This window comes from Delphinus delphis, chromosome 15 (assembly GCF_949987515.2).
Source record: "Delphinus delphis chromosome 15, mDelDel1.2, whole genome shotgun sequence".
NCBI classification, from domain to species: domain Eukaryota; kingdom Metazoa; phylum Chordata; class Mammalia; order Artiodactyla; family Delphinidae; genus Delphinus; species Delphinus delphis.
In genome coordinates, this window is record NC_082697.1 from 58,488,014 (window position 1) to 58,513,757 (window position 25,744).

The 25,744-nt window shown below is 49.0% G+C and overlaps 1 long non-coding RNA gene across 1 annotated transcript in view; it reads right to left on the reverse strand.

Moving 5' to 3' along the window:
- Window positions 1-7,591: 7,591 nt before the first annotated feature.
- Window positions 7,592-25,744, reverse strand: part of LOC132438773 (uncharacterized) — a 33,272-nt gene continuing 15,119 nt past the window's right edge. Inside the window, exon 4 of the long non-coding RNA XR_009522220.1 lies at window positions 7,592-8,050. This is a non-coding gene — a long non-coding RNA (uncharacterized lncRNA). The remainder of the gene's footprint in view (window positions 8,051-25,744) is intronic.

Below are 25,744 nucleotides of genomic sequence, written 5' to 3' on the forward strand. Positions count from 1 at the left end.
AGGGACGGGTACTGATGTTAGCAACTTATTTTGAAATTTATCAAAAAATAAAATAAAATGGCTAGACAGAGTTATAGATGGATGGAGAGATAGAGAGATGGAGGAATGGAGAGATAGAGGGATGGATGCATGGATGGAGAAAGGGATGGAGAGAGGGGTAGAGGGATGGATGGAGAGAGGGATGGAGAGAGGGGTAGAGGGATGCATGGAGAGAGGGATGGAGGGATGAAGGGATGGATGGATGAATAGATGAGTAGAGGGATGGATGGATGGATGGATGGATGGATGAATAGATGAGTAGAGGGATGGAGGGATGGATGGATGGATGAATAGATGAGTAGAGGGATGGAGGGATGAGGGATGGATGGATGAATAGATGAGTAGAGGGATGGATGGATGGATGGATGGATGAATAGATGAGTAGAGGGATGGATGGATGGATGGATGGATGAATAGATGAGTAGAGGGATGGAGGGATGAGGGATGGATGGATGGATGGATATAACAACATGCTATCTGGGCATTCACTGCTCAAGTCTTTCAACTTTTCTGTATGTTTGAACATTTTCACAATAAAATGTTGGGGGAAGATTTCTAAGAGAAAAGGATGAAACCGAGAAAGAAAAAGACATTCAAAGCCTGAAGAAAGAAAGAAGACTCATCTTAAAGATCATCTTTATCATTGAGTCCTTATCAAAGTCAGAGTATACAGAGAAGAAAATGAACAAAAGCAGCACCAAAAGCAGACACATAATGCAGGACTTAAGTAACTGTAACATTAAGGGGGGAAAATTAAGTTTTCCCTATAAAGGAAGTTCAATGTCTAGGCTGTATTGCCCATGTGATGCCCACTGGCCACCTGTGGCCACTGAGCAGTTGAAATACAACTGGTCAGATCTGAGATGTGCTGTAAAATATACACTGGAATTTGAAGACTTAGCACCAAAAAAGGAGAATGGAAAATAGCTCTGGAATATTTTAAAATATTGATTACATGTTGAAATGTTAATATTTTGGATATATCAGATTAAATAAAATATATTGTTAAAATTAATTTCCCCTGCTTCTTTTTTTTTTTTAATGCAGCTATAAGAAAATTAAGATGACATATGTGGCTAAATTAGTTATATTTCTACTGGGTAAGACTGGTTTAAAGGAAGTGTCCACTGTGAAAATTCTGAGTTTACCAAGCTGCATGCATTTCTCTCATGCTGCTAGAATTCTTCTTCTTCTTTCAATGGTTGACCAGACATGGATACGCCAAGGGAATAATTGTTGCCCTTTGCTTACCTTTGGGGGAGTACCTGCTTTTTCCATTTTTCTTGTGGTCTGTACCTCTGGGAGATACGATGTCAAACTAGTGTTTAAGATATTTGGAAATAAAATAAAATCCTTATAAAATAAAAATATTTTTTAGGACTTCCCTGCTGGCACAGTGGTTAAGAATCTGCCTGCCAACGCAGGGGACACAGGTTCGAGCCCTGGTCTGGGAAGATCCCACATGTCGCGGAGCAACTAAGCCTGTGTGCCACAACTACTGAGCCTGCACTCTAGAGCCCGCGAGCCACAACTACTGAGCCTGCATGCCACAACTACTGAGCCTGTGTGCCACAACTACTGAAGCCCGTGCACCTAGAGCCCGTGCTCTGCATCAAGAGAAGCTACTGCAATGAGAAGGCCGTGCACTGCAAAGAAGGGTAGTCCCTGCTCGCCGCAACTAGAGAAAGCCTGCGTGCAGCAACAAAGACCCAATGCAGCCAAAAATATAAATAAATAAAAACAAAATTTTAAAAATATATATTTTTTAGAAGAAATATCCAGTCTTAAATCAACAGAAATAAATTCAGGTACATCTTTCAGAACAAAACAAAGCATATTTTTGGAAGGGGTGCCTGGACCCCAGAAGGGTCCTCAGTGAATCAGGATGTCCGAGCTGGGTCCCCTGCCCTCCAGCCCTTTGAGAATCATGTGGTTTCTGACCAGGATCTTCCTGTTTTCAGATGATTCTGCCACAAACAGATGGTCATCACAAAAACATGAGGCACCATGTGACAGTCGCCTGGCCCTTCCTGTGGGCAGTGGCCCCTGCCCTGACTGGGGCAGGCACAAGGTTTAGTCCCTCTGGGCCCTGCTCCAGAGTAAGGAGACCTCGGGAGGAATCTGGCCAAAGTGACAGTGGCTCCATCCTCTGGTCAGAGAGTGGCATGGAGCTAAGTCAGGGTCTGAGCACCCTGGGTATTTACCCCAAAGGCAGCTTGGGAGGGGGGATACCTGGGCTCTGGGAGGTGGGGCCAGGCAGGGCCAGCTGTCACTATCATCAGCAACTTATTGCGAGGCATTTCCTGGACTGGGGCTCCTCTTGTACTGCTCACCTCTCCAGGCCTGAGCCTTTCTCTTCCTTATTAACATATTGTAAGCATGTTCCAGGCGCTGTCACCAGACAAACATCATCTCATTTCATCCCTACTCATCCTTGAAGAAGGAGCTATCATCACATTTCCTAATTCACTGATAAGAAAACTGAAGCACAGAGAGGTTAAGTGACTGGTTGAAAGTCACACAGCTCAGGACCCACAGTCTTGACAACCACTCTGTGCTGCCTCTTCGCGGAAGGGTCAGAAACCCAGGTGCTCCATTCCAATAAACAAATTCCTACTGCTCACCAGCATCTCTACCCAGGAGAGTTGCTTCTCCCCCAGGTGCCCCACATCCTCAGGGCATCACTACCCACCAGTCACCCAGACAGACATAAGTGTCTCTGGCGTCAGGCCCTTTGTCTCCAACCCTTCCCCTCACTATCAACTGTGTGACCTGGGGCAAGTCACTTGACTTCTCTGTGCCTCAGTTTCCCCATCTGTAAAATGGGGATAAAGCTAGGTCTATTTCATAGAATCATCATGAGGTCAAAGTGATTTTTTTAATTTGTTATTTGTTTGTTTATTTTGGCTGCATCGCACGGCTTGTGGGATCTCAGTTACCCAACAGGGGATTGAACCCGGGCTACGGGTGAAAGCCCAGAATCCTAATCACTAGGCCACCAGGGAACTCCCACAGTGATTTTTAAATTAAGAAACACACACACGCACATGACACTGTAAATCAACTGTACCCCAATAAAAGTTTAAAAAAAACCCAAACCAAAAAACAAACAAAAAACCCCACATTGTAAAGCCAACTATACCCCAATAAAAACTAACCACACACACAAACACAGACACACACACATATTATCATGACACCCGGCACACAGTAAGAGCTCAACACTATTTAACTATCATAATTAGCATCTGCATCCAGAGCTCGGCACAGTGGATGGACACCAGAGACCCCACAGCAGATGTCTGGGAGGCCAGAGATGGTTTCCTGGGAAATGCGATCATGTCCCCCCCCAGCCAGGGGTCCTGTGGTGCTGTCCCCATGAGCCCGAGCATGAAGCATGAGCTCCTCAGGCTGTCTCATGAGTCCCAGCTGATGTCACCTACCCTCTCCTCCCCACAGAGCTCCCTCCAGTGAGCTGCTGCTCCCCTGCCCTCCCACCCCCCAGGCCCTGCACAGGTGGCTCCTTCTCAAGCTTCAGGGCTCAGCCCACATCCATGCCTCTCTGCCCCAGGTCACAGCACATGGCTCTTCTCCCTCTGGGCCCCACAATTTGTCAGTTTGGACCTGCTTGTCTGTTGACTGTCCCCCCACTGGAACGTTGTGCTGTAAGGGCCCGGACCTCGTCAGGTGCTCACAGCTGGATCCCCCCAGCAGGCACACCTGGCAGGTGTGTCAACAAGTGCTTGTGGAATGACCAAATGCTGGAATCAGTGAAGGAACAAATGGGGTCTGGTCCCAACGCTCATTTTGCAGCCTGGGAAGCCAAAGCGGAGATGAGGTGACATCACAGGTCACATACACGGTGGGTGGCAGAACCAGACTGAGGTTATTATTATGAAATATTTCATAAGGACAAGGGGGCACATGCCATGCAGACAGAGCTCTGGATGACTTCCTCTTTGATTTGCCACCAGCCCTGGTGACACAGGCAGCTGAAGGCTCCATGAATCACTACGCTTCATCCCAATCACAGTCACCCCTGTGCCAGTGGAGGGACTGGCTGCGAGGTCTTTTCATTTGATGCTGGGATGGGGGCTCAGGATGCCCCCTCTGGCAGGTCACAAGAACACCTCGTGGGATGGGAAATCACGTCTTAACATCTGAGTCACAGCCAGGGTGCAGAATGGCATCGCCGGTAGGCGTGACTCCATGACATGCATTCCAAACTCATCCCAGCCTGCTTCTCCCCTCCACACAGCTTGGCTGTATTCAAGTCGGCTCACTGGCAAGATGCTGCCACGGAGGAAGGAAGCAAGAGCAGAGAGGACAGAGCTGGTTTGGGGTGGGCAGCCTGGACCCTTGTCCCTTGTGGAGGGAGAGAACCAGGTCATGATACCCAGAAGAGCCAGGCCCACTAGGTGCCTATAGTGCTGAGTCCTCACCTCCACCCTCATGAAATGGGCAGAACTGTCTTATCTCCACAGATGCAGAAACAGGGCTCAGAGAGGTTGAGGGCTCTGCCCAGGGTCACACAGCTGGCCAGAATTACCTCGGGGCTGGAACTCCAGAGCCTTACACGCAGCGTTCCAGCTGATCGCAATCCACACTCCACCACGTGCCAAGTGTTTAGAACACATCACAGCCTTTAGTTTTTTTTACAACAAACCTATGAGCTACGTGCTATTGTTAGCCCTGTTTTACAGAGGAGGAAACTGAGGCTTGGATAAGGGAGGCCATTTGCCCAGAGTCCACAGTCGGGGGCTGACAGGGGTAGGATTTGAACCCAGTGCATCTCCAGGGCGCATGAGCTTCCCTCTGCACCCGACCTCCTCCTTCATCATCGACTCTTGGCTTCCGCACAGTTGGGCAGGAGCAGGCGGGCTGACCCACACTGTGACCTCTGGGCCAAGGACACGGGTCTGCAACCACCTTCCTGCCCCAGGACTGCTCTCCCAGGCCTCCGGCTCTCCTAGCATTTGTGTAACTGGTCATTTTATTCACTTGTATGGCCTCCTGCCTTGGCCCTGCCTGATCCCCCATCCCCAGGAGCCCCTTTGAAAGAGTAAACGGAGCTGGAATGAGGGACTGACGCTGACGGATGGACAGATAGCCAGACAGCCTGGAGGCAGATGAGGACACAGCCGAGGGACCCAGACGGCTACGGTGAGTGTGAGAAAGCAGGTGATATACACGTGAAATGCTGGCGACAGATGTGAGCAAGGCAGATAAAGGAACCTGGGTCACTGCAGAGCAGAACAGAAATAAAAATGCTGATTTATCACCAGCTGGACACGGCCCCCTGGAGGCTAAGTGTGTGACTTTTAAAGAAATACCCTGAAAAATGGGTCTGGCTCAGCCGAGAGCCTTGGAATCCTTTTTTTTTCCTAATAGCTGAGATATGATTCACATACCATACAGTTCACCCATTGAGTGTACATTTCAGTGATTTTTAGTATATTCAGAGTCGTGCAACCATCACCCAGTCCACTTTAGGACATTTTCATCACCTCAGAAAGAAGCCCCGTACGTTTTATTATCACCTCCCTGTTCCTTGTGCCCGCTCCCCATAGCCTTAAGCACCCACTAATCTTTTTGTCTCTATAGATTTGCCTATTCTGGACATCTCCTATGAGTGGAATCATGTACTTTGGGGCCTTTTGTGTCTTTAGCATAATGTTGTCAAGGTTCACCCATGTTGTAGCACGTAGCAGTACTTCATTTCTTGGGGAGGGATAAATTAGGATTAACAGATACATACTACTATATATAAAATAGATAACCAACAAGGACCTACTGTATAGCACAGGGAATTCTATTCAATATTTTGTAATAACCTAAAATGGAAAAGAATCTGAAGAAGAATATAGATATATATAAGTATAACTGGATATATATAGAATATATATAGGTCACTTTGCTGTATACCTAAAACTAACACAAAATTGTAAATCAACTATACTTCAATAAAAAAATAAAAATAAAATACTTCATTCCTTTTTATTGACCAGTAACATTTCGTGGTACAGATACACCACATTTTGTTTATCTACTCATCCGACTGACTGACAGGGTTGTTCCCTCCTTTTGGTATTACGAATAATGCCGCTACGAACCTCCCTGTACAAATTTCTGTGTGTTTCTACTTCTCTTGGGTCCACACCTAGGAGTGGAAGTGCTGGTCATATGGGAAAGAACCTTGGAATCTTCTTCCAGATTTAGAGATCCTCCATAAACACATAGGCAAGAAATTCTACAAATAATCCCAGCACATCTTATGCAGGCTTCCTGCATGCCAGGTCCTGTTCTATATTCACTTGTAGAATCTTCACAGCAATATACTGATGAGACACTAGCATTATCTCAATGGTACAGACAAAGAAACTGAGGCACAGCTCTGCCTGGCTCCTGAGAACCTGCTCTTAACACTAGACCAGAACAAGGTTTGTGATGGGTGAGAATAAGACCAAGGGCACCCGTGAGTCACACCCCAAGGACCTGAAGCAGTGGCTTCCCCTCCCTTCCTGGTGTGACCCCAAGGGACAAGCATCTCCCCCGGGGAGGAGCCCACTGAGGGCCCCCAGGCCTAGCCACACCCCTCCATCCTGGCTGAGATTTTTCAAAGGAGGGGAGGGGGTGGGCTGGGGGAGATCTTTCCTCTGCCATCAGCGAATCTGACCACTTCCCTCTCCCCTCTCCCCCACGTCAGGACAATGGTCAAAAACTCAGTCCAAAAGCATTTAGTGAGCACTTACTACATGCCAGGCACTGTGCTGTGCACAGAAGATCCTGCCAGGAGCAAAACAGACACAACCCCTGGAGCTGACACTCTAGGCGGGAGAAAGACAATACACTGCATAATAATAAATATATACGGCCCCCATAGCAGCGGGTTCCTCCTGGCAACCGATACACGCACCCCTCCTCTGTCGCACAACAAAGGACCCCATTTCCTCCCCACAGGGGATGGGTACAGCAGTGGGGTTCGCCAGGTGCCACGTGACGCACGCACACACTTAAGCAGGGCAAAGGGGCACACGTTGGGTCTGAAACAGGAAAGACATCCTCACACAAGGCGATGAGGCTGAGGGGCCTCTTTAGTTCCTGGTAAGGAAGTGTTCTAGGCCCAAGGCCATTCTGTGAGGCCAAGTCCAGGTTAAAAGACTGCACACTCAAGGCCCCTTCTCAGCACAAGGCAATGCAGATCAAACCCAAACATCTACAGCTGGAGGCAAACGCAGAGATGAGCTTAGTCCAGGGTTTCTCAATATCAGCCATACTGACATCTGGGGCTGGAGAACCCTCTGCTGTGGAGGGCTGTCCCATGCACCGCAGGGTGTCGGCAGCATCTCTGCATTCTACCCACTAGATAACGGCAGCGCTCCCCACCCTGCAGCTGCAATAGCCATCCAAGTCTTCGGAGTTACAATCACCACCCCCACCAGTTGAGAACCACTAATCTAGATAAACCGTGTCCGATTACAGATGGGGAAACGGAGGCCGAGAGAGGTTAAAGAATCAGAACAGCTACCACAGACTGGGCACCTACCTGGTGTTGACCCGACGCCAAGGGCTCTAGACGTTATCATCTTGAATCTTTGGCACCATCCTAGGAGGGAGGCGTTACCACCTCCCTTTCACACATGCAGAATCTGAAGCTCAGAGAGGCCAAGGGACTTTCCCCGGGCCACATAGCAGGTGAGTGGCCATCAGAACAGGGCATCCCTGACTTGGGGTCCAAGCAGCCGCCTCCAAGAGCTGAAGGTGAAGTTCACTGAGGGAGTTTTGGTAAACAGGCAACAGCTGCTGGCAAATTCTTTCATTCCATCTGTTGACATGTCTGTCATCAACTGCAAACATCTGTGGGTTTCCACCGGGGTCCGCTTGACTCCTTCCCGTCCCCGTGGTCTGTCAGGCATGCGCAGAATTACAGGTTTCCGAGCTGATGGTCCACCTTTGGCCTGTATTATCCCGGGTCTCAGTGGGCAGGTGGCCCTGGTGAATATGTAACCATCTGTCATAATAAAATCATAAGCTGTCAGAGCTGGATGCAGCCTCAGAACGTACCTGATTCAGCATCTGTGTTCTCCAGGCAGGAACTGGGGGCCCGGGGGTGAGGGGAATACCATGCTCAAGGTTACATAGGGAGCTGGGGCGGGGCCAGAAAGAGGACCAGCTGAGATAGAATGCACATACCATACAATTCACTCTCTCACACGTACAGTTCAATGGCTTTTAGTATATTCCTAGAACTGTGCAACCATTCTCACAATTGAGAACATTCTCATCACCCTTCCCAAAACCATTGGCAATCACCCCACCCCACCCTCATTTTCCTCCCCCAACTCTCCAAGCCCCTGACAACCACTAATTTCTGTCTTTATGGCTTTGCTTATTCTCAATGTTTCATGTAAATGGAATCATACAGTCTCTGGTCTTTGGTGACTAGCTTCTTTCACTTCGCATAATGTTTTCAAGATTCATCCGTGTCTGTAACAGGGCTGCATTCCTCTTTAAGGCTGAATAATATTCCATTGTATGGATAGACCACATTCTATGTGTCTGTTCATCCATTGATGGACATTTCCACTGTTGCCACTAGACTGTTTTCTTGGTAACTTCCATTGATCGAGAGCTTCCTATGTGCCAGCCTGAGCACCTGACTTGCAGACAGATCAAACAGCCCTGGAGGAGGCAAAATTTTTCCCATTTCACAGTCAGGGAAACCAAGGCTCAGAGGAGCCAAGGGACCAGCTCAAGGCTCCAAATCAGAGGTGTTCTCAGAGGCCCCAAACTGGCAGCCTGGGGGCCAACATGAAATGCACTCTGGTTTGGCCTGAAAAGCATTTCATAGTTGCTTGAATTAGCTGCAAACATTTGAAACTTCAGGGTTTTTTGTGTTAAAAAAAAAAAAGGATTTCTAGCTTCTCTTGAAAAAAATAATAAAAAATCACAAGATCTAGCCACACAGGGCCTGTCTTTCCCTTTCCAGGAGTTTAGAGACAGCTGCTGAGAGATGTGCTGTCCCCTCAGGACAGGACTGTGCTCTCTCCCATCCCCCGGCCCACCTGCTGGGTTAGGGTGACCCACCATCCAGCTTGCCCAGGACTGTCCCAGTTTTAAAACTGAAGGTACAGGGCCCAGGAAACCCCTCAGTCCTAGGCAAGCGGGATGGCTGGTCACCCTACTGGCCTGGAAGCCCCATCGCCTTCCAACCCTGCCACCCATCACTCCCCCCAAGACCCTTACACTATAAGTCACACATCAGCTTTGGTCCAGCGTCTGGTGTTCTCAGCTATGGTTTTCTTCTACCATTTCTCCCCCTGCCCACATTCTCCAGGCCCCAACTTCTCATGCGTCCTGGGCAAAATGAGAAATATAAAGAGTCTGAATTCCTCATTAACCTGGACTAACTCCATTTCAACTCTTGTCCATTCTGAGATGGAGGCCTTCCTGCTGTGATGAACCTCCTTTCTTCTATGAAACAATAGGGGAGGGGAGATCGTTGGTGAGGTTTTTAATGTCTTCATTAGGTAAAATAAAAAGTTAGCCATCTCATGTCCAACCTCAATTTTTTAAAATAAACTTTAAATTTGAGAATAGTTTTAGATTTAGAGAAAAATTGTGAAAGGAGCACAGAGAATTCCATCTACTCATATCCAACTTCCCCTGTTATTAACATTGATACATTATTATTTACTAAGGTCTGTGCTTTATTCAGATTTCCTTAGTTTTTTTCCTAAAGTTTTTTTTCTGTTCCAGGATCCCATCCAGGACACCACATTACATGTAGGCTCCTCTGGACTGTGACAGTTTCTCAGACTTTCCTGGCTTTTGATTACCTTGACACTTTTCAGGAATATTTATCAAGTCCCTCAACTGGGATTTGTCTGATGGTTTTCTCATGATTAGAATGGGGTTGTGGGGGCTTCCCTGGTGGCACAGTGGTTAAGAATCCACCTGCCAATGCAGGGGACATGGGTTCGAGCCCTGGTCCGGGAAGATTCCACATGCCGCGGAGCAACTAAGCCCGTGCGCCACAACTACTGAGGCTGTGCTCTAGAGCCCGCGAGCCACAACTACTGAGCCCATGTGCCACAACTATTGAAGCCCGCACGCCTAGAGCCCGTGATCCGCAACAAGAGAAACCACCGCAATGAGAAGCCCACACACCACAACGAAGAGTAGCTCCCGCTCGCCACAACCAGAGAAAGCCCGTGTGCAGCAACGAAGAACCAACACAGCCAAAAATAAATAAATAAATTAATTAAAAAAAAAAAAAAAAAGAATGGGGTTGTGGGACTTCCCTGGCCGACGGACTTCCCTGGCCGTCCAGCGGTTAAGACTCCACTTCTACTGCAGGGGACACAGGTTGGATCCCTGGTCAGGGAACTCAGATCCCGCACGCCGTGCGGGTTGTGTATTTTGGGAGGAAGACCCCAGAGGTGAAAGGCCATTTTCATCACCATCATATCAAGGGTACGTGCCCTGAAGATGACCTATCATGATTGGTGGTGACCTTGATCACCTGGCTGATCGAGGTAAATAATTTGGAAATCTTTTGTGTGGGAAATTCATCTCTCCTCCAAATTAAAAAAACTTATATATATATATATATATATATATATATATATATATATATATGATATATATATATTTTTTAACTTTCTATCAGCAAAGCCCTAATCCTGGCTTCACCACTGCAGGCTCCAGCTGGCCATATGGGATTTGCCAGAGAGAGACAGAGCCCCCTCTGTGTGCCAGGCCTATGTGGGGTATTTTTATTTCACATAAAAGGGTGCTTTCTGGCAAAATGGGGCTCAGCCTCCCCAATTTACAGAAGAGGCTCAGAGAGGCGAATGGAGCCCCAGGTCACACGCTGTGAGTGGCAGCTGCTGGGTTTGAACCCCCTTCTCACCTCCCTCCCCAGCCACCCCTGAGCTGGCTTGCTAAAGATAACTGCTAGCAGCAGGAAGACACCCAGGCCACGGAGGCGGGGAAATTATACCAGCCTGGATCCTCCGCTCTCAACCCACGGGGTCCCACCCACCCGCACGGAGACATCCCACGGCGCGGACCTTCAGCTGCTGCTGCTCCGGAAACCTGGAGTTAGAAAATGGAAAAGGTCTGGAGATGAACCGCAGGACGCCCCAGCCAGAAGGGCGCCACCTGGCGTCGCCCCTCCCCCAGCGCCCTTTATACGGGGCCTGGTGGGCGCCCACCCATTGGGAGAAGCCTGAACATGTCTTTAAGGGAGTCTTGGCTTACTCCCCGGACCACATCCTGAGGCTCATCTTCATCATCCCCCTGCCTCCAGCGGGGCTGGGCTGGGCAGTGGTGAAACCCGGGGGGCTACTCCTGAAGGAAAGTCTGGGAGTCCTGGACCCCACTCTTGACCTCTAAGGTTCCCCTGGTGCCCTGGGAAATGCAGCTCAGGTTCCCCGGCAGGAGCACTGGACTGGGGGGGTATCCTGAGAGGCTGATCTACCCCTTGGGAGAGCCCTTCCTGCTCTGTGGGCCTGGGGGTTCTCCTCTGTAAACTGGGGGTAAGAGCTGACTCCCCGGGAACTGCCCAGTCCCCTGCTTCCAACCCCGACGCAGCTGGCCCAGCCGCCTCTGACGGGGTCCTCTCGGCCTCCGTGGCGCGTCCCCTGCTCTCTGCCACCCCCTGCAGGTCATGTATGGAAGGGCAACTTGGCTGAAAGCACCCAGAAGGAGACTGAGAACTAGGTTTCTAGACCGGCATTCCTGGGTTCCCATCCCGGCTCTACCACCTGCTAATGGAACCTCAAGTGTGCCACTGAACCCCTCAAAACTTAACCCAATGCTTTGTCATTTATAAAATGCATATAAACAGGTGAGGAGGACATCTACGCATCTCTGTGGTAACATTTGCCCAGGAAATTATTGCCTGCAGCCTTGTCCACTCTGCATCCTCAATGCTGTTGTGTCCACCCACCCACCTCTGCCCGGGCTGGGCCTTCATCCTCTCTCCCGAATCACTGCCTAGACCTTCAAGTGGCCTCCAGTCTCCACTTTAATCCACCCTCCTAACTCCACCCAGGGTTCTCTTTCTAAAACACAGATCTCATGAGTAACTCTCCTGCATGCAATACTCAGTGGTCCTCTATCGATAAAGTCACACCCTTCACAACATTCAAAACCTTTCCCCTCAAAGCTGTCAGAATGGCTATTATCAAAAAGACAAGAGAAAAAAAAAAAGACAAGAGATAACAAGGGCTGGCGAGGATGTGGAGGAAAGCGAACTCTAGTGCATAGCTGGCGGGAATGCAACTTGGCTCAGCCACTATGGAAAACAGTATGGAGTCTCCTCAAAAAATTAAAAATCTAAATACCATATGGTCCAGCAATTCCAGTCCTGGGTATATATCCTAAGGAAATTAAACCACTATCTCGAAAAGATATCTGCATGTTCACTGCAGCGTTACTTACAGTAGCCAAGACATGGAAACCACTGAAGTGTCCATCGGATGAATGGATAAAGAAGATGTGGTATACATATACAATGGAATAGTACTCAGCTATAAAAAAGAACGAGATCTTGCCATTTGTTACAACATGGATGGATCTTGAGGGCATTATGCTGAGTGAAATAAGTCAAAGAAAGAAAACTACTGTATGATCTCACTTTATAGGTGCCATCTAAAAAAGCTGAATGATACAGAAAACAGATTGGTGATTGCCAGAGGCCAGGGGGGCAGGTAGGACTGGGGAGGCATGAAATGGGTGAAGGGGGTCAAAAGGTACAAACTTCCAGTTATAAGATAAATAAGTTCTGGGAATATAACATACAGCATGGTGATTATAGTTAACAATAATGTATTGTATAGTTGAAAGCTGCTAAGAGAGGAGATCTTAAAAGTTCTCATCACAAGAAAAAAAAATGTAACTATGCGAGGCGATGAATGTTAACTAAACTTATTGTGGTGTCATTTTACAATATATACATATATCAAATCATTACGTTGTATGCCTGGAACTAATACAATATTACATGTCAAATGTATCACAAAAAAACCCCAAAAAACAAAAAACCTGTTAGACTGGGGCCTTGTCTTGTCTCTGATCCAATCATTTACCATTTCTTTTTCCATCCTGGGCTCCTGCATATGAATCCACTGGCACCCTCTGCACCCCCTCACCCTATGGTGATTCCCAAATCTGGGCCTTTGCATGTGCTATTCCTGCTGCTGGAAGACATTGCCTGTATCTCTGTCCACTATTTGTCATTCAGGATACAGCTCAAATGTCCCCACTGCTGAAAAGCCTTCTTTCCTTCCCACTCCCTGCCCTGCCCTGCCCAGAGAAGAGTGGGTCCCTCCTTTGACTTGTCCTTCAGGCATCTGCTCGGGATCCACCTCCTCCAGGAAGCCATCCCTGACCACCCCATACCCCCAAGGTCTTGAGTTGGGATAGTGTGCCTTTGGTCTGTCTGACCTTGGGTACTGAGCGCTGTGAGGTCAGGGGCTGTGTCTGAGTACTCGGGCATCCCTGACCCAACCACGGCTCGGCATGGAGGAAGAAGTCAGTTGGGGTTTGGTGGATGGGTGAATAAATAAATGAATGAATGAACGAAAGAATTTGGACAAGCAAGTTAGAACTGGTGATCACAGGAAGGGTTCTTGAGTGCTACTTGGAGGACCCCTTGGCTTCATGGGAGGTAGAAAAGGCTTTGCTCTGACAGAGATCATGGCTCCTTTGACCCCATCTAAGCCTGTTTCTCCACAGGCAAACTTGGGAAAATATTAAGCCATTGCCCAGGTGGTTATAAGGATTGACTGGGATCACACTGCTATTGGTTTATAGCCTGGAACCCGAAAGCCTTATGTCAAAGCTCACGGGACCTTTAGGTGTTTAGGCTTCATGATGGGATTCTAGGAGGGAGTGTCCAGGACACACAGTGCCCAAAGTCTCCAGTGCCCACCCTCCACCCCTTCCACCCACCACTGGGCCCTCTGTGCCTAACACTGGCCACCAGTCTGCTCTTCCAGCTGAGCCCCAGGCAGGCTTTTCCAGGGTCTGGGCTTTAGCCTCTCTCGGCCCCTCAGTCTCTGCAATCCTCCCTGCATCCCAGCTCCCCCGGGACATCCATCAGCGTCTGGCCAGCTGCTGTCCAGAGCAGCCACTTCCGACCGGCCCCCCCATCCATCACCGCAGCCCAGGGGACTTCAGCCCAGCTGCAGCCATCAGCCCCAGCACCCACCCAGGGGCTGGGGTTCCCGGCAGCCTCTCTGCTTAACCCCAATTCTGGAAATGGACAGCAGCTGGGTGGGGGCGGGTAGGGAAGACCCTCCACTCCAGCTGTTAGGAGGGGACACCCCTACAGCTGACCTGCTGACAGAGGCCTTTTGCAGGCCACCCAGTCAAAGGGAATAGGAGCCTGATTTTCACAGCATCAATGACAGCTGACCTCTATTGAGTGTTTACTGTGTGGTCCGATCCTCCGCCAAGCATATTCCCTGCCTCTGCTAATTCAATTGTCAAAACAAAACAAAACAAAGACAACCCATGAGGGGGAACTTCCCTGGCAGTCCAGTGGTTAAGACATTGCCTTCTAATGCAGGGGGTGCAGGTTCGACCCCTGGTCGGGGAGCTAAGATCCCACATGTCTCGCAGCCAAAAACCCAAAACATAAAACAGAAGCAATACTGTAACAAATTCGATAAAGACTTTAAAAACGGTCCACATCAAACAAACAAACAAACAAAAACAACCCATGAGGTTGGTTCTGTTATCATCCCATTTCATAGGTGGGGAGACAGAGGTTCAGAGAGATGCTGTGACTTGCCCACAGTCACGCGGCGGGGAAGTGCCACAGCTGGGATTCAGACCCAGACTGAACGATTCTGGAATCCACGCTCCTTCTACCCTACACAGATGCCTGAGTGGAAGTACATGGAAGACAGAGGGAAATAAGGACCAGGGTGGAGGGGAAAGAGGGATTCCTGCTCAGAGAGGCATTCCTTGGGAGCTTTGAGAGATGGGCAAGATGTGGGTGGGCAGAGGACTGATGGGGATGTGTGCTTAGCAGGGGAGCACCTTGAGCAAAGGCATGGAGGTGGGAGCCTGAACCACCATCAGTGCAAAAGAGCGAGAGTCAGCGAGATACACAAGACACACACACAGTGTGAGGCTCGTAGGTGATGTGGATGTGTGTGAATGACTGCATTTGTTAGTGATTGTGACTGTGTGTGTGTGTGTGTGTGTGTGTGTGTGTGTGTAAAATTTTGAAAGGCTTTGAAATGGGCAAAAAAGATGACTGGTGTCTTGCCTAGTGCACCCTTCTGGGTTATCTTGGCCTTTCATCATCTTCAAGGTATTTCACACAATGTAGAAAAGCGACTGTAATGCAAATTATTCTCCTCCATAGAAATGCAAATTACTCGCATCCGGTAGAGACACAATTGATTTCTGCCCTGGCACACTGACCAGTTTTGCACCTATTTGTAAGTTCATTTCAGCACTCCTAATTGCCTGCGTTTGTGTGTGCGTGCGCTTTTTAATCCTCCTTTGAATTGGCTGTAACATCTTACTAGTTCCCTCATAAATTCATGAGTCAAATAAAATCTTTGACATATGTTCAAAGATTTTATATTTGTATGAGAGCCCTGAGTTTCCTTTCTTAAAAATATGTTCCTTTACCAGGGCCTATGTGCCTGCCTGCTCAGGGGCTGCAAAGCCTGCACACCCCCTGCCCCCTGCCCTGGTGCCCCTCAGCTGGCCTGTCCAGCTGACCACAGACAGTATGCCCCCCTGTGGGATGCCCAGACCAATCATGGTTCTTGTGACATTAGTCAGCACTTACTACATGCCCAGCACTGGACTGAGCAAATTAAATGTCTGAGATCGATTCTTTCTCCCAACACTGCTGTGAGGCAGGTGGTCTCATCACCCCCATTTGACAGATGGGGAAACTGAGGATCAGAGAGGTGAAAAAGTCAGCTAGAGAGAAAATGCCAAGGCCAGGATTTGAACCTCAGCCATCTGACTCCCGTGCCCATGGGTTCCTCCACTATCTACAAGTGAGTGGGTTTCTCTAGCTGCTCCAGCTCAGAGAAGGTAGGAACAAGGGCTCCCAAAGGCCAAGCCCCAGCCCTCCCACAGAGCAGTAGGGGAGGCTGTTCTTCAGTGGGGAGCACCTACTATGTGCCAGGCCCCAGCCAGGCACTTCACATGCACACTCCCACAGTGTCCTCACCAGAGTGAGGCAGGTCCTGCCTCATCCCCATTGGACAGAGGAGGAAACAGGCTCAGAGAGGTTAAGCAACTTGTCCAAGGTCACAAAGCAGAGCTGGGATTTGAACCCAGGTCAGTGTGTCTCCCAAGTCTGGTGCAGGTTCAGTCTGCCTTCCCCTGGTCTGCAGGGGGATCACTTATCCCAGCTGGGGTTCAGAGGGGACTGCAGTCAGCAGTGGTGGACATTGGTCCCCTCCCCGACCTGCTTCCTGCCTGGGAGATACAGACAGTCCCTTCAGAAGGAGCTGGAGTTCGGAGTGCCAGGTGTGCCAGACCCACCCTGCCCCCTTGTCCAAGAACGGTCTGGGGCCTCCCAATCAGATGAGACTGGGGCTTCGCTGCTGTCTGCGTGCTCCTCCATGCCTCAGCCTCAGTTCCCACACCCGGAATCCTGCTCCCGCCACCGTGCACAAGGCCTAGCTCACTTGTTAAACCACATAGCACAAGGTTAAAAGGGGCCCGCCGGTGCTTCCTGTCTCAGTAAGTGGCACCTCCACCCACACACGAGCACAGCTGTTATGCATGCCCATAGCACCGTGAACTCCTGGGTAACATGTATCACAGTTATGACTGAAAATCCCACGAGGTCCTCTCAGTTTCGCTGTGAACCTGAAACTGCTTCAAAAAATTAAAGTCTTAAGAGACAGTTTTTTTTTTTTTAATCCCATGAGAGTATCTACAAATCTGTCCCCGAAATACAAATCCATGTATGCACAAGGTTTTGTTGTTGCCATTGCAGCACTAATAGTATCAGCAAAGACTGGAAACAATACCAACATGTACCAAGAGGAAACTGGTTGAATAAAATGGACATCCACAGAAGAGAGCGCTACACAGCTGTGAAAAGGAACAAAGATGCTCTTTTTTTTTTTTTTTTTTTTTTTACGGTACGCGGGCCTCTCACTGTTGTGGCCGCTCCCGTTGCGGAGCACAGGCTCCGGATGCGCAGGCTCAGCGGCCATGGTTCACGGGCCCAGCCGCTCCGCGGTATGTGGGATCTTCCCGGACTGGGGCACGAACCCGTGTCCCCTGCATCAGCAGGCGGACTCTCAACCACTGCGCCACCAGGGAAGCCCCCCAAAGATGCTGTCTTAATCCTGCACTGGAGTGATCTCCAGGATGTATGATTAAGTGAAAAAAGCAAAAATAGAATCCAAGGAGCAGAACTGTATATGCAAAGTATTCTATCTTCTGAATATGTGTGGGGTGTGTATACATTTGCTTATATTTTCAAAAAGAAACAATGGAAAGATAAAGCAGAAGCTAACAAAAGTTGTTACCTATGTGGAGAGAGGTAATTAGCCAAAGGGAAAGATGTGGAAGCTGGATTTCACTGAGTGTATCTGGTTTTAGAGTAGTTTGTAAATGCAAACTTACAAAACTGTAAAGCCAAGACAAAAAAAGCAATCCCTTAAAATAAAAATACCCAACAGAAATGAGTAAACCTGACTAAATGTCAACTTGGCAAACACACTAAGAAGGATTATTGGAAGTGACTTTAAAACAGCATTTTGATTGTACATCCCTAATGGGCTTTAACCTAAGGACCACAGAATCACAAAGAAACAGAAGCACAACGAAATCTTCAACAGCGCTCAGTTATCTTACAGGTAGTGATTATATCGGTATTATTAGGTTGAAACTGTCTGCTTTATAATATAGGATAAAGAAGATAAGAAATTGGATTAATATTGTTAGGAACAAAGATTTTCTGTGTAAAAATAAAAAAAGAGATACATAAAATCAAATAAGTTAACTGAAAACCTTGTAACCTTAAATGTGAATGATAATTATCATTGCCTCCAGCTTTAAGCCTAGATGCAGTGATAACCCAGTGGCAATGAACATCCCTAATGTCTAGATTGTGATTCCTAACTCCCATTTATTGCCAAAAGGAACAGGGCTCCTCTGAGAAACAGCTGAGTCCAGGTAGAAAATGCATGAGATGAATCTGGGACATGTCATCCATAAATCAAGAAAACTGTCAAAGACTACAGAGGTCATGTCGAAAAGAAGCAGGGTGCAGGGGGAAGAGACTCCCATTTACTTGTGCTGCGTACGGTTCTAAGCACTTTACAAGTATTAACTCACCCTTAGGAAAATTACTTAACATCATTTAATCCTCACAATAAGCTTGTTATGAGATTTGTATGATTATGCTCGTTTTACAGATGAGCAAACTGAGTCCCAGATGATGAAGGAAATTGCCTAAGATCACGCAGCAGTTAGACGGCTGAGTGAGAATTTGAATCCATGCCCTTAGCCATCTTCTAAGCTGTGTCTTCATTAATGCAGGATGATTAGCATCGAAGTAGAAAAATAAAGAAAATGGCCCAAGGCTTGGTACAGGCCAGTCTGGGGATTGTTTAGAACCACAGAGAGTACCCCCAGTCTCTCCTTGTTGGGCCACCTGTGCCAGGGTGCTCAGAGGCTGACCCCAGTGGGGATCAAGGACCAGTTGTGATGTGCTCGGCCCCATACCCTGGTCAGCTGCAGACCACGCTCCCATAATGCTCAGCCTCCCTACAGCCACGCCTCACATCCTCCTGACTCTCTTGGGGCCACGTGGGCTCTCTTCCTCAAGACCACCACTCAGAGCAGCTCACCATTTACTTCCTCACAATGCCCAGCCAGGTGGGAATGGGCATTCCCATTGCTCAGATGGGGAAACTAAGGCTCGGAGAGGTATTGAGCTTTCCAAGCTCATGGCGCTTGGGAAGAGGCTGATTCTGGCATCCGTGCCCTTGTCCCACCCTCTCTCTTTCCTCTGTTGGCTCGTTCTCTTTGGAAGGCTGAGCATGGGGTGCTGGTGGTCCATGCTGAGGAGTGAGTTACCCTCATTTTGGTGTGTGTCATCTCCCCAGCTTCAGCTGGGAGCTTGGAGGAGGGGTCTGCGTACATGAGCTTGAGGCAAGAAGGCTGCTTTCCCCAAAGAGAAAGGAGCCTGCCATCCAAAGCACCCTGGACATCTCCTGCCCTCCGTGTCCATACAGCCACTGCACCCAACCAGTCCTACCTCCAGAACACTCCTGGAATCTGTTCCCTCTTCACCTAAAGCCACCACCCTGGCCCAGGCCACCAGCAGCTCTCACCTGGACTGTGGAAGCCTCCCACCCAGCACCCCCCTCCCCGCTTCCTCCCTCATATCCTCCAATCCACTGCAAGAGAGAAAGGGCAGATTCCAGACGTGTTTTGAAGGTGGGATTGACAGCATTTGTGACAAATGGGAAAATGAATATATTTCGTTTCTGCCATCATCAATGTGCCTCCCTTTTCTACCTAGGCCTGATTTTATTTCTTTTTAGGTAACCAGTAAGGTGGAAATACCAGGCTCTCCACAAGGCCTGGAGGCTGGGCCAAGCCCCCACCATTCCCTGCCCGCTCTACCCCCCAGCCCAGCCCTCCACTTTCTGCTGAAGGCTGTTTAAGAGGCAGCAAATCAATGCTTAGGAGCAAGGATCTCACACTCTCTGCAGTGACTAAAAGGCAAGGAAGTAAAAGAGAGAATCGTTATAGCTTACAAGGGATTTAAGAGAAATACCAGCCAAATGCAATGTACAGACTTTGTCTCTTGATTTGAACCATTAAACACATTTAGAAAACAAACGGGGTCGGGTGGGAAGATGGGATTTGAGAGGATATTACAGAACCATGAACTTCTTGTAGGTGTGATGTGAAAGTGGTGATTAAAAGAAAATGTAGTTATTTCAGAAAGCTCACATCACAGAGATACATTCTGAAGAATTTATGAATGAAATGCTTAGATGATATGATTTGTGATGGAAGAATCCAGCGGGGAAATGGGTGGGGGCAGAGCTGCAACCAGATGATTTAGAGGAAGGTGCACCTTTCTCAAAAGATATGGAGGCTCCTTAAAAAACTAAAACTAGAGCTACCATATGATCCTGCAATGCCACTCCTGGCTGAAAGTCATAATTTGAAAAGATACATGCACCCCTATGTTCACTGCAGCACTATTCACAATAGCCAAGACATGGAAGCAACCTAAACGTCCACTGACAGATGAATGGATAAAGATGTGGTACATTTATAAGATGGAATACTACTCAGCCATGAAAAAGAATGAAATATGCCATTTGCAGCAACATGGATGGACCTAGAGATTATTATACTAAGTTAAGTAAGTCAGACAGAGAAAGACAAATATATGATATTGCTTATATGTGGAATCTAAATAAATTTGATACAAATGAACTTATATACAAAACAGGAATAAACCCACAGACAAAGAATACAAACTTATGGTTACCAAAGGGGAAAGGGGTCGGGGGGAGAGATAAATTAAAAGTTTGGGATTAACACATACACACTACTACATATAAAATAAATAAACAAGGACCTATTGTGTAGCACAGGGAACTACATTCAGTATTTTGTAATAACCTATAAGGGAAAAGAATCTGAAAAAAATAGATATATATGTAGGTATAACTGAATTACTTTGCTGTACACCTGGAACTAACACAACATTGTAAATCAAATATACTTCAATTAAAAAATAATTAGATATATACAACACTATGTATAAAATAGATAACTAATGAGAACCTACTGTATAGCACAGGGAACTCTACTCAATGATCTGGGAAGGAAATCCAAAAAAGGGGATATGTATACGTGTAACTGATTCAATTTACTGTACAGCAGAAACTAACACAACACTGTAAAGCAACTATGTTCCAATAAAAATCTTTCTAAAAATCATTAGAAAAAGATATACTTCACATGATTCCAGTAGAAGCATGGTGTCTAGAACTAGAGCAGCCTGTGGTTTACCGATGCTGAACATGGTGGGAGCACTCTTGGGCTGGGGACACTTATTGATTAAACTCTTATCCTGTTTACTCTTGTCTAAATCAGGGACGGATGTGAGGATATTGGAGCTAGACTGTGGAGTTCAAACCTTGCTCTGACACTTCTTTGCGTGTGACCTTGGCCAGGCACAGTGCCACTGTGTGCCTCAGTTTCCCCATCTGTCAAGGGGGGTGTAATAATGTCTGCCTGACAGAATTGTGGTGAGAGTCACAGGAGTTAACCAGCATGTCACCAGCACTAAAGAAACGTTAGCTCTGATTATTGCTATCAGGTATTATTTGAGTGTTCCCATGGTTTTTTTTTCACATTTCATTTGTCTGAGCCGATCTGGACCCCCTGGGGAAGACACAGAACACCTGGCTTTGTTGTTCTTGTTTTAAATAGATATACTGAGCTATAATTCACATACCATGCAATTCCCCCACTTAAAGAGTAAAGTTCAGTGGGTTTTTCTTGTGTCATCCATCACCATAATCGGTTTTAGAACGTTGCCCCCAAAGAGGCCACTGCTTCAAGGAAAGGGTGGGGTAGTGACTCTGAGCCCCCTGTGACTTCTCTTCTAGCAGAAGGGGTGGGCTGTGGGGACCACCACCTCCCCACAGCTCCTCTGGGGTGGGAGCAGCCAGCCCGTCCTGCAGTGTTCTTTAGGGACACCAGGGACCAGCCAGCCGGCCTGGGCTCCAGACCCACTGCATTTACTGCAATCATGCGAAGTACCTCTTTAGAGAAAGGTGACTGCAGACCTCCGTGCGGCTCTCTCTAGGTCGATGATAACCTGCCACAATTTAATTTCCTCCTTTTTTCTCAGGAGGGAGGGAGAGAGAACCGCTAGCCAGATATGCTGGGTGTTAAAGGTGCAACAAGGCCCGTCAAGGGGCATTTAATGACCGGCCCCTGGAAAAGGGGGGCAGCCAAGGGATCAGAATGGCTCTGGGGTGTCTGGCCCAGCAACTGGGGAGCTGGTGGCGACATTTACCGAATGAAGGGAGGCAAGCAGGAAAGGGGGGGAAGAATCTGGATCTCCCACCATCACGAAACTCTCACGAGGCTTGAATAGGATTTGACAAACCTTCCAGATGAGACTGAGCTGGGCTCAAATCTTGGCTCCTGCCTTCGGGCCACATGGCCTGGGGCAAGTCACACTGCATCTGGTCTCCTGGTCTGTAAAATGGGCTGTAAAACCTGAAGGGTTCGTGTGAGGGGCCAGGTCAGAGCACGCCCAGCATGAGGCATGGCTCACGGTAGGAGGTCCATGCACAGTGGCCTTGACAATGATGGGTGTTAGTTCCCCTCCCTAGCTGCACATCTTGGGGAAATTCCAGCCCAGGGAGTACTTGTAATGGGGGTGAAGGAAGCAGAGGGGCTAGAAAGGGCTAAAATAGGGAACTACGGGTAAGGGGGTTTCCAGGCTGAGCAAGAAGGGAGATTCTGGTAGGTCAGGGGCATGGAGCCCATCACCCCTGCCTGAAACCCGCCAGGCCTCCCCAGTGCCATGCTCACAAGTGCCGTCCAGGACTGGTCCACCCCTCGGTCCCCTTCTCCCACCACTTCTTTTCCTCCCAGACGCCCTGGCCTCTTTGGTCCCCCTTCAAGCCTTTGCCTTGACTGTTCTCCCCACTCCCCCGCCAAACAATGCATTTCCATGACTGTCTTCTTTGCATCCTCAGATGAGGCATCACCCTGACCCCCTCTCTCACGTAGCCCCCACCCCAACCTCCCCGAGTCTCTATCACATCACTGGTTAGAGCATTTATCTGTTTCTGAAGTTATATTGCATGATGTATTTATCAATGTGTTTTCATGCTCCTGGCCTCCCCCTCTAGACTGTCAGGCCCCTGCGGGCAGGGATCTTGTCTCCTTTTTCACGTTCTCTCCCCAGAACTTGGCATGTGCATCCTGAGTGGTCTAACGGACATTCCCAGGGGTGGGGCTGCGCTGAGCCTGGGTGGGGACTTCCTGGGAGGAGACCTCTAGGAGCCCTTGATCCCCAAGGAAGGGAATGAGCCTCTGGCTCTCAGCCAGCAAGGCAGGCAAGGCTCCAGCGCAGAGATGGTCACTCAGCAGCTCCAGGGCAGGGCGGGGCTCAAAGGAGGTAGAAGACTCTTGTCTCCTGGAATGGCAGGGGCAGCGCTCCTTGTGTCCCCAGGCCCATGGCTCTGGCCAGGGGGCTCTTGGCGGGTTGGTGGCCAGTGGGTAGCCAGGGCCCTGGAGGCTCGTCAGACCCTCCTCCTGAGAACAGGCTGCTCCCAGCTGGCCCGGCCCTGCTTAGGGCATGACACCAGGCCTCACCCTGAATCCCCGCTTTGCTCTCTCTGCAGGCTCCCCACGGCTGGGCCTGCCGGCTGGCTCTTTGCTAAAAATCCTCCACACCTGACCGTCCCTGCCTCAGTCCAAGTCCTTCATGGGCTGCAGGGGCCTCCTCCCTGCTCTCCCGGGCCCTCTGATCTGTTCTCCAGGAGGCAGACACAGCCAGCTCTTTAAAATTTAATCTGGGTCCCACCCATCTTCCCAGGGAGGATGAAACCCTTTAAAGTCCTTGCATTGCTTTGCGGATAAAGCTCAGCCACCCTCCCCGCTACCTGACCTTTCCACCCTGACCTCGACCTCCGTGGCCAGCAGCGTCTCACACATTACTCCCCTCTGGGTGTTTCTTGACCGCTGGGCCTTTGCACATGTGGTTCCCCCTGCCTGGAAAGATCTTTCTGCCTCTCTGCTCAGTTAGTTGTCCTCGCTCAGCTTTCAGATCAGGCCTCAAACATCACATCTTCCAGGAAACCTCAGGTCCCTGTCAAGGTCGCATCCCTCTACACAGTCTCACAGCACCGTATTTGCCCTCGGGGATTGTTCAGGGTGACTGTATAGTTACGTTTAATGTCTGCCTCCCCTTAGACTGAAATGTGCTGAGACTGGGAACCTTCTCTTACCTGCCTCTCTCAGCACTGCACCTGGTGCATCAAAGTCTGGATGCAGCAGAGACATGCACGTTCCTTCGTGCATTTGCTCTCCATAAGCATTTGCTGAGAATCCACTGTCTCTGGGCTACCAAGTTGGCACAGACCTGATCCTGGCCCTCAGGGGGCTCAGCCTGCTGGGGATCACACACTACAGTGAGACCCGGGCTGGGCAGCGGCCACAGAGCAGGACCTCAGGGAGGGCTTCTCAAGACTTGAACAGCGAGTGGAAATCTGAGAAAAGAGGGGGAAGGGAACCCCAGTCGTGGGAACAGCCTGTGCAAAGGTCCTGAGACAGGAGGAGACAGGAGGCATCAGGGAACTGTAGTGGCTGAGCATGGCTGCAGTGCAGGGAGGGAGGAAGGGGTGGAGGATACAAGGGCTGATGGAGATGCTCAGGACCCTGAGCTACCTTCCTGCCTCACTCCCCTGTGGTCTCCCCCCAGGACAGGTCAGAACCTGCCAGAATCACGCTCACCAGCTCCAACTCCCTCCCTCTGGGGCCAGAGCAGCAGGGACAGGGTTTGGTAGGGGCAAGGTTTGGCAGGAGCCGGGTTTGGCAGGGGTCGAGGGCAGTGTGGGAGGATTTTCCTCCATGCATTGGGAACCAGGGAGCCCCAGGAGGCACCAGCTCTGTTCAGAAATGATTCTCATTTTCTTGCACAACCCTCGCTCTCAGCCAGTTCTCACCAAGCGCTCAGCTGCCTGTGTACCATGTCCATGCTACAGATAGAGAAACCGAGGCTCGGAAACTGGGGTCTTGGAGCTGAGATGAGTCAGAGCCGGGCTTGAACCCACAGGCTGTGTGACTCAGAGCCCAGAACGTGTTCCTTGCAGAGCCTGTTCCACGTGGGGCAGTCTGGTTCCAGCACAGCGCCCATCAGGCTCAGGACTATCAAAATAGCATCAGTTCCCTGTCTGAGGGGATTGCTGGCTCTGTTCCGAGGCAGGTCCTATGGCTGCACACCGCATCAGCCCGTTCCAGAGTTACAGGCGTTCTCTGTCAGGCAGGCACACTGCCTGGAATCCCAGTCTTTGCAGAGGCCCTGAGGATGCCCTGACAGAGCTGCTGGTGCAGGACCCCCATAAACAGGAGGGAGCACCTTGCCGGGTGCAGAGGGTTCTGGGGCTCAGAGGGTGGGTTGTGGCCTTTGCCCACCTCTCACCTCACATGGGGAGGCTGGCAGGCAGGTTCCATCTTACTTCCTGGTACCACTTTTCCTTCTGGAAGCTTCTCCTCGATTGGAGTGAGATCCAAGGGGGCAGAGTCCTGCCTGCACCCCTGGACCCCAGGGCCCCATCCACAACCTCATCCCCAAGCACAGCCCCAGGGCCAGCCCTGAGCCTGCGGGCTCCAGGCTCAATTTGTGCGTGAGCAACCTCTCAGCTCTTCCTGGCTTTGTTGTTTTCCCAGTATTTTCTCTCAATTATTTCTTTTCCTCTAAATATTACTGTGTAGATTTTGTTATAGATATATTAACTATTTTCAATAAATTGCATATCTATTTTCATTATATATTAATATAATAGGTTAATATATTATGTTAAGATATTCCTATATATTATAATGATAATGCATATTAATGTAACAATAACACTACACATTAGAATTTTATTATTCTGTTAACTTCAACAGGAAGATCTCTCAGACCCTATCATTTGTT